Here is a 10,153-nt window from a genome sequence, read left to right as displayed (position 1 = left end):
TTAGCTTCCGAAAAAGTACAACTCGTCAGCCATCCTGCACATAGCCCCGACCTAGCATCATTCCCAATCTGTGGTTATCATTAAGAAAGTTATTTAGGTTTACTACATAAAAGCTTTTTTAACAATTATTTTGAACTTCGTAACACAATGGTTTTGTACATTTTCTGGGATCATGTAAAAGCATATACATCGCCCAAAAAATTATTAAGTTTTAACTGAAACAAGTAAAACTATGTAATAGTTATTTATGCAACTGTTGTGTAATAAGGGGTATTAAAACACGAACGTGGATTTATCATACGAGGCGAAGCCGAGTGTGATAATAGTATCACATGAACTTATGAACAGTTGCATACAAGACTTTATCTACACCCAGAATATGAATCCTCTAAAAGATTCTGGAACAGTTAGCTTACTGCTAACATTAAAACACCAGTCCTAGTAGTAGCCTATCGATATCATTCATTACTGATTATATACAAATAAACTAAGTATTAATGTATCAATTATTTATTTTAGTAGTAATTTTTCATTTTGTATAGTGCAATAATTAAAATTCACTCGAATATTCAGCGTGAATCGCTCATTGTTTGTAAACAGAACAATAAAAATATCGAAGAATAAATGGCGAGGATTCGAATAACCTACTTTTTTTACGGCGCGCGATGTTCTGGTAGTGTGGAACGCGCATAAACGAAAATGTTCTTTTTTTGAAATTCATACAGATACCACGCATCGAGCAAGTAGAATGTGGCTGTCTGTTGAAACTTTTTGCGCATGAAGGGATCGAAAAAAAACATAGGAGTGTTGTTATGAAATTCAGTACAACATTACAACACTCGTTTGGATGATGTAATGGTTATTAGATAGAACATTGGGTGTTTTAATGTTGGCAATAAGCTAACTATTTCAGAACTTTTAATAGAGGATTTAAAGCATTGGTGTAGATAAACCTACTTCAGACACCAGCTCCGAACAAATATCAGCTGTTAAAACTGTAATATTGTAATATCTTTTGTGAGCAGAATAGATATATTATTATTAAAGAGTGAATAAACTAATATAAGATACATTGACCCATTGCCATTATAATAATTGTAATAAATTACAATGGCAATGGTCCATTTAAAGGTATATCGCAACAAATAACTTGATAAGAGATGAGCGATACTTTAAAATACAAATGATTTGAGTTTTCTTTAGTGTTAATTTCGCCAATATTTTTAGCGGAATAATTAATATTGGCGGAATTAACACTAAATAAAACTCAGATCATTTGTATAATTATGGATTCCCGCAAAGTAAGGCCTACTACAATAATTTTTCTGATACTTTAAAAATCAAAGCTATAAATAAAATGTAACCCACGGGACATGATTCGTTTGAACTTTTACAAAATGCTTCTTTTTAATAGACACAAAGGTATTTCACTTTTTCGTCAATAACGGCATATATAAATTTCATACTGGTGTTTGTTTCATCTAATTTTAATACTTAAATAATTTTGGAAATTAAAGCTTTCCAACAAAAAAACCTTAGAGAAATAGTTTGTTTAATATATTTTTTATTCAACTATCCAAATAATCTTGAAGAGCTATTCTATACATATTATAAAAAATGAAAAAACTGTACATAAAAGAAAACTCGCTTCCACAAACAATAAAGAAGCCAAAAAAGTATGTTATAGAATTTCTGTCTGTATGTCCGGACTAACCGAAAAATTTACTACCTAAATAGATTTGTTATTTTGCATGAATCGGACCACATATAGGCTCTAATTGTTATCACAGCAGAAACAGGAATAGTATTTTTTAATACAGTTGCTCAAAAAGTGGCGTATTGCAGGGACGTATAGCGTCCGGGATGTGGGCTATTACATACTCGTGCTTTTTCTTTACCTTTTCCGAACTCGTGCGTTCTCTTTCCGAACTGTCAAAATAATGTCTATAAAAAAGAAAAAACCAACCACGAAGTTTTTATGATGCAAATATTTCTAAACAGAAGCTACTAATTTGTTTCAATATTAATGATTTGATTCAATGAGTTAGGTTAGGTTTTATTTCATTTCATCGCATTAAATTTCATTTCATATCAATAAAAAAAATCTACTGAAGACGTGGCTGTATGGGTATAGTTCCCATTGCCTACCCAAAATGGGTGAAGAAATCAAAACAAAATCTCTGCTTATATTCTTTAACGGTTGGCGCCATTTTAGGTAGTGAGTTTATTGTGTTATTATTATTCTATTAAATTGCTTAATTTTTCGCAACTATTAAAACTAGTTGTTCAGTACACGTGCGGAACCGTCATTGCAACTTGTTCCGACTGTCAACCCTCACCTTCGGCTGCGCTTCGGCTCGGGTAGACATTTGTCGGAACAGGCTTTCCGCACTCGTGATGAAATATACTATTTTTCACTTCTCATGCTCTGAAATTGCTTATTTATGCACAAGTGCATTCACGTATGTATTCATAAATGTATCTACCGGCACAATTAGCGGAACAGAAAAGTGAGACTATGAGATAATAACGCATATATTTGACGAAAATGTAATTAGACACAAACTAACAAATTGATTAACATCTTTTAACAACGACTTTGAAAAGTCTTCGTTATTTTTTATTGAAAAATAAAGAAATTTGAAATAAGTGAAATTTTTAGATGATTATGAACCATCACAAAAAAAGTAAGCATTAAATGATTTAACAATAAAATTAAAGCAAAATAAATAACGAGTGTTTCCCCCTCTTGCTCTGATTACGGTTTCCATTCGTCTGGGCATGCTACAGATTATGTTATCGATGATTTCTTGAGGCAACCGCTCCCACTCCTCAAGTAATGCGTTTCCAAGTTCATTCAAATTGTTGGGGGGTGGCATTCTAGATTTAACCCTTCTTTTTAGCAAGTCCCAGACATGCTCTATCGGGGGAATTTGCTGGGCACTGCATCACCGGTATACCTACGTGGCTCAGATATGCCTGTACCGATTGTGCACTATGAGCACGAGCATTATCTTGCATTAGAATAAAGTCGTCACCAATAAATGGGGCAAATGGTACAACATGTTCTTCTAAAATGTCTCTGATGTATCGATCTGCTGTCATAGTCCCTCCTGTGACTATCACGAACTCCGTGCGAGCTCCCAAACCATAATCGAGCCGCCACCATAGGCCACTGTGTGTTCAAAATTAGACTGTATGTGGCGTTTTCCTTTGCGTCTCCATATTCGCTGTCTCCCATCGATCTGTTTTAAAAGAACTCTGCACTCATCAGTAAAGAGAACCTGCTGCCATTCGTTCAAATCCCAATGACGATGTTCTCGCGCATAGCTTAATCGGTTTACGCGGTGACGTCTCTCAAGTTTTGGGTCTTTGGCAGGTATATACGACCCTAAACCAACTTCTTCAAATCTCCTACGAACTGTACGCTCACTTACTCGTACTCCTCGAACGTTGTAAAAAACTGTCATCTCGCCTCGATGTACATCTTTTTCTACCTTGACCCCTCCTCCTCACAAGAGAATTAGACGATCTGTACCGCTGGATGCTGCGATGAATCGTTGATACTGGTCGACGAAGCCTTGAGGCAATCGATCTGTAGGTATGGCCATTTCTTCTCATTTCATCAGCCCTAATGATTTCCAGTGATGTTAAGTCAGGCATAATAAAGAGCTTTCAATAAAAAAAATTGCCTATAGAATAACAAATTTATAAAAAACCATTAAGTGCAATTTTTCAAAAAAATTACAATTACGTAGTTAATACTCGAACAAGTTGACAAAACGTATTGTTCGGGAAAATAAAATAAATGAATGAAAAAAGTGTATCTCATCTAATTTTCTATTTTGAAATTTGACAATAAATTAAAAAAATGTCATAACTGGCCAGTTCTTTTCAAGATTTTAAAATCCTGCTTTTTTTGTGTTCCGCTAATTGTGCCGGTGTATATATTAAGGCAAAGAAAATGAGCCATACAGACCAACACAGTAAAAAGTTCAGAGATAGATTTTGTTATTTTACAATATTTACTTTCCTATTTATAGGGTACCAGTTCGTTACTACTTTGGACCACCTTTCGTCTTTTGTTCTTTGTTTAAGTCCAGCCCATTTCCATTTTAAACGTAGAACAGATAAGGCTACATCTTTTGTTTTGGTTTTATTTCTTATTGTGATATTTTTAATTTTGCCTCTTATTCTTAGCCCCATATAACTTCTCTCAATTCCTCTCTGACAAACTTTATTTTTTTCCTAAGTTTATATAGGTTAGAGGCCATGTCTGTCAAGCGTAAGTGAAGCATGGCATTAAACAGGTCTCCATAGCTTTTGTTTTAAGCTTCGTTGGCAAATTTGATTTGAAAATTTCCTTCATCGACCAGTATCTATTCGAAGTGCTTTTAGCACTTCGAATAGTATATATATAAATAGTATAGTATACTAGTTCTACGTTCTATTTCTTTCTCATTGCAAGCTTTAATGGACATAACATGCCCTAGGCAAATGTAATCGTCAACATATAGGTACAATAAATTTTGCATTAATACTCATAGGTACCTGTTCTCTGTTAGTCATTATTTTTGTCTTGTCTTGATTTATTTCGAGGCCCACTTTATTACTTTCTTGGCAGAGTGAGTTTTATCATGAATTGCATTTCTATTGGATCTTCTGAGAATAATACAATAGCATCTGCAAAACTGAGGTGTGAGAGAACTTTGCCGTGAAGTTGGAGCCCTTTATCTTCCCAGTTTAGTGCTCTGAAGACTTCCTCTAAAACAGACGTTAAAAGCTTCGGTTATAGTGGGTCTCCTTGTTTTACTCCTCTTCCTATTTTGAATGATGGTCCTGGAGTATCTACTTTAATTTTGGAAGTACTTGTTTCATATATCTCTTTGACTATATCAATGTAGTTTGTATTTATGCCTTGCATGGACAGAGCTTTCCAAATTGAGCTATGAGGGATTGAGTCGAAAGCTTTGCTGTAATCTATGAAGCATATGTATTATGTATAGTGGTATATTGAGTCTCGTGCCAGATTTTGGCGAGACAACACGTCGTGAGGATGCCTCATGTAGAGGCGAAACACGTGTCGAATTGTTTTAAAAACAAATATTGGCGGAATTAACACTAAAGAAAACTTAAATCATTTGTATAATTATGGAATTCCGCAAAGCAACGCTTAATTCAATATTTTTTTTTATGATATTTTGTATTCACAGTATTTCTCTATGATAATTTTGACTGTGTTGATATGGTCCAATGTCGAAAAACTTTGTAGAAATCCCGCCTGCTCCACTGATTTTCGTCCAATATTTTAGTTAATCGTCTTAATAATGTTTTCGAGAATAATTTGTATACACACGAACTGAGGCTGATGGGTCTATAATTGGAGATGTCTTTTGAATAGTAGTACTATATCCGAGCTTGTCCATTGTTTTGGTATCTTTTTCGTTATTAAAATAAGATTAAATAGCTTAGTTAATGGCCTAATCAGTGTATCATCTCGTTAGTAATGCCATCTGGTCAGGGGTTTTTATCCTGTTTTAACGTTTTTATTGATATTTCTACTTTACTTTCGAGGAACAATGTAATTTCTTCGCATATATTTTGCTTTAATTCGAAATATTCCTTAGCAGATTCTGTCGGCATGTAAAGATGTAAGATGTAGTTTTTGCAGTCAAAGTTGTTTGAAAGTTTAGTATTGCATTTACATCTTGACTGCTTTCTAACATTTATGTTGGTAGTAATCCTTACTAAGCGGTGGTCACTTGGATGTTTTAAGTTACTGATGACATTGTAGTTTTGTATAATTTGCGGCTTGTTTGTGGCAATGAAATCTATCTCATTTTTAACTGTATTGTCAGGTGATCTCCATGTCCATCGTAGCTTATTTGGTATCTTAAACATTGTGTTCGCTATTTTCAGGTTGTTTTGAAGACAAAATTTTCACCTCTTTTGTTGTTGTTTTGTTCTCTTGCCATATCCGTATTCGTCCATTATGTTAGCTTCTCCATTTCTACGTGATCCGATTTTCGCATTCATATCACCTAAAAGTATTAGGTTTCTTTTGCTGTTTTCAATAATTGTTATTAGATCTTTATAAAATATTTCTATTTCTTGTTCGGTTGAGCCCACCTCTAGGGTACTTGTGCTATCGGATATAACTTTCCATGAATATTACTGAATTATTTGTATTTATACTTTACCTGAATTATTGCCGCTCTTTCGGATATTTCAATGAAGTTTACAACCAGTTTTTGAATATTGGATCTCTTTTTAACCATGAATCCTGCTCCGTTTCTGCCTATTGTTTCTCCATAGCAATACAGTTGGTATTCTTTTCGATCTTCAATCGTGTAACCTTGTCGTCTTGTTTCATAGATACCTATTATGTCCCATTTAATATTTTCTACTGCGTGTTCTAATTCTGTTATTCGAACATCGTTCACAAGTGACATTACGTTAAAAGTAGCGATGTACAGTTTGTTATGGCTTTTATAATATTTGTTGGTTAGATTGTCTTTATTTTTATGTTTATTAAGATTGGGGAAGTCTCTTATTGTTGGAGGGTTTTGGTCTACTGACCCCGCGGTGACCAGCCGTATTGGGGTCGCCTGCTTCCTTAGTATTTGTTATGTATGAAAACATATAGTTTTTGGTCGTTTTGTGTTTTTTCACTCCCGTTTTGGGGTTGATCATTTTTTGGAGTGTCATTGTTTACTGTAGTTTTTTGCCAAGGAGATTCTGATAATTGTCTTTTTTTGAAGTTATTTCCTTTCTTGTTTTCTTTTATTACAATTTTATCGTATTTAATGTATGCCTTATTTCCTTTTTCCATTTCTTTTTGTAATTGTATCTTCAGCTCTTTTCTAACCTCCAAGATTTTGGGAGGAAATTCTTGCTTAATATATACCCTATAAATAGGAAACGAAATCGAGGCAGGCCTAATATGAGATGGAGCGATGACATAGTAGAAACTGCTGGAAAGATGTGGACAAGAATTGCAAGAGACAGGAACAAGTGGAAATCAATGGAGGAGGCTTTTACCGCTAAAGGCGGTCCTTATGTCGAAAATAATAACAAATTATACCTACTAACAAAATAGGTATTTTTTAAAAAAAAGTGAAATACTAACACATACTAACAAATACAATTTATAAGTAAATATCTAAATGTTATAGATGTAAGGAAATAAAGCTATAAATAAATAAATAAAAATATTTAATTTAATTTATTTGCCTCCTGTGTTTCTTAAGATATAAAAGATATTAAAATTAAAATTTAAATACGGTAGGTTATTTAATTAATTAAAATATATATATATATATATATATATATATATTACAAAATTAATTTAATAGTAGGCTGTATAGGTCTGGAGCCCCAAGCCTAATATCAATGTCGTAAGATTTAAAAAAAAGCGGCGGGAAACAGGTGTTGTTTTTCGTGCGTTTATTTATTTTCTTCAAATTTGCTAAATTTTGTCCATGTTATACTACTGTTTTATTTCCTCGCAATCGAAATGAAATGCAGAGTTTATAACTCGTCCACAAAACCATTTTATCCTCGACATTAGGTACTATCAGCCTGCTGAAAGTCTCGCATAAAAATGGTTCGTTTTGTGCACTCGTATTTTTTTTATAGAGGAGGCAAACGGGCAAGAGGCTCACGGGATGGGGAGAGGTGAGGCAACCGCCCATGGACATCCGCAACAACAGGTGTGTCAAGAAATGCGTTGCCGGCCTTTAAGGTGGAGTATGCTTTTTTCTTGAAGGTCCCTAAGTCGTATCTGTTCGGGAAGACCGCTGCCGGTAGTTGATTCCACAAAGTGGCTGTGCGAGGCAAGGAATTTCGAACAAAACGCGCGGTTGTGGAATGCCAGACGTCTACGTGATGAGGATGGTACTTTGCACGTAATGTCCGGTGGTGGAATTCGGCCGCTGGAATCAACCCGAACAGCTCCTCTGAGCACTCCCCGTGATAAATGCGGTAGAAGATGCAGAGAGAACCCACATCTCTACGGAATGCTAGAGAATCAAGCCGATCGGAGATGACTTGATCGTCGATGATTCGAGCCGCTCTTCGTTGTATGCGGTCAAATGGAAGAAGCTGGTACTGGGGAGCACCGCCCAGAGGTGAGAACAGTACTCCATGTGAGGTCGAATTTGCGCCTTATAAAGTTGCAGGCGGTGGCTTTTAGTGAAGTACTGTCTCGCCTTACTGAGTACGCCAAGCTTTTTAGAGGCCAGTTTGGCCTTGTCTTCCAAGTCACCACGGAACTGAACGTCGCTCGATATATCGACGCCAAGTATGCCAATACAGGCTGTGACAGTTAGAGGAGTGATCTCGAATCGAGGGGATACGACAAAGGGAGACTTTTTAGTGGTGAACGCACAAACTTGTGTCTTCTTGGGGTTGAATTGGACTAAATTTTGTCGGTCCCATTCCGAGACTTTGCAAAGCATAGTCTCGATTTCAGACACAAGTTTGTTTCGGTTCTCGTCGACGCTATCCCGGGACATGTTGGCACGGCCGGTGTAGGAAGCATACCCTGTGCTGTCGTCTGCATAACAATGAATATTGCTGATTTGCAGCATATCATTGATATGCAGAAGAAACAGCGCAGGGGATAGCACACAGCCTTGCGGGACATCAGCGTTTATGGGTTTTTAGTCGGAGCATGCACCGTTGATAACAACCTTGATGCTCCGATCAGCCAAGAAGCTAGTGACCCATTTGCTCAACTTCTCGGGAAGCCCATATGATGGCAGTTTCGCTATAAGCGCAATCAAAATCTACTATTACAGCATGTACACGGACGACGTCGCGGGCAGCAGCTAGTGTAGTCCAATTATAGTTCTTGCTCGAAGTGATTATGCCGCATCGCATTTGCTGCGTTTATAATACTTGTTTTGAGTTCTTCCGTGGATGACACAAGCGAGACATTGTAAACTAGGGATTCCATGTGACCTCAGACCTAGAAATCAACCAGCGTTAAGTCCAGACACCTCGCAGGCCACATAATGGGTGCTACCCACCCAGCTTGTTTTTAGAATCTTTCGCTGTCTTTTATTGTGCATGGACTGGTTTGTGTTTCGAACACTGTGTTTCAATAAATCCCACATGTGTTCAATAGGATTGAGATCCGGACTGTTTGCAGGCCAGGGCAACACCTGTATACCAGCCTCCTCTAGGGCGTCTCTGGTGGCCCTAGCTGTATGACCGCAAGCATTATCTGAATCTAGCGCCGATTCTCTGTACATATGAGACCACATGAGGTCTTATGACATCCTCGACGTAACGTTGAGCTATTATTGTGCTTCCGTTTAGAATTACCAGCTCGGTTCTGCCTGATATAGAGATTCATGCTATGGGGATACCATAGCATTGGGTCCCCCAAATCTGTCACTTTCATGGTTACAAGACTCCGAAAAACGCTCACCTTCACGCGTCCAGACCATAATGCCACAGTCACCACTAAAAAATTTAACTTTGCACTCATCCTTAAACAATAGTGTGCTCCGATCATTAATATCCCATGCCAGATGCTGCCTTAAAAGCGATAATCGGTTTGCACCATGAACACTTGTTAATGGTATCCGCACTACGCGTCTCCTGGTCCTCGTGTCAACGATTTCTAACAGATTGATCACTAACGCGTGTATTGGTCGCCTACCGCAAACGGTTTTGTAAAGAGCGTTCTCTGTGCGCTCAAGCGCATGTAGCAGTCCTCCTGTAGTTGTCCGGTAGTTGCTCGAACTCTGCCAGACCCCCATCTGCTGGTTAGTCTCTCAATCTCTTGAATATTAATCCAAGCATTCTGGATCACTCGCCGATAAAAACCCAGCTGCAATGCCACAGAACGTTGCAAATGGCCTTCTTGAAGCAATGTTACTGCCCTAGTTATGGTTTGTAAGTCAATGTGAAGTCGAATTCTTGGCATCCCTTTTTTATAATTTTAATTTAGCCACTAGTTCAATAAAACTTGCAGAGTTGAAATCCGTCTTAAAATCAGGTACAAAAAACGTAGTGGTGGTTGTATTATCAGAAACTACCCACTTAACAATTTTTATAAACAAATAAGGTACCACCACAATAAATAATCAGCTACTTGAGAAAAAATAAATTATCAATGATGAGGTCAAAATAATCAAGTGGC

This window comes from Leptidea sinapis, chromosome Z (genome assembly GCF_905404315.1).
Source record: "Leptidea sinapis chromosome Z, ilLepSina1.1, whole genome shotgun sequence".
Classification (NCBI taxonomy): Eukaryota; Metazoa; Arthropoda; class Insecta; order Lepidoptera; family Pieridae; genus Leptidea; species Leptidea sinapis.
Note: the sequence above shows the minus strand (reverse complement) of the source record.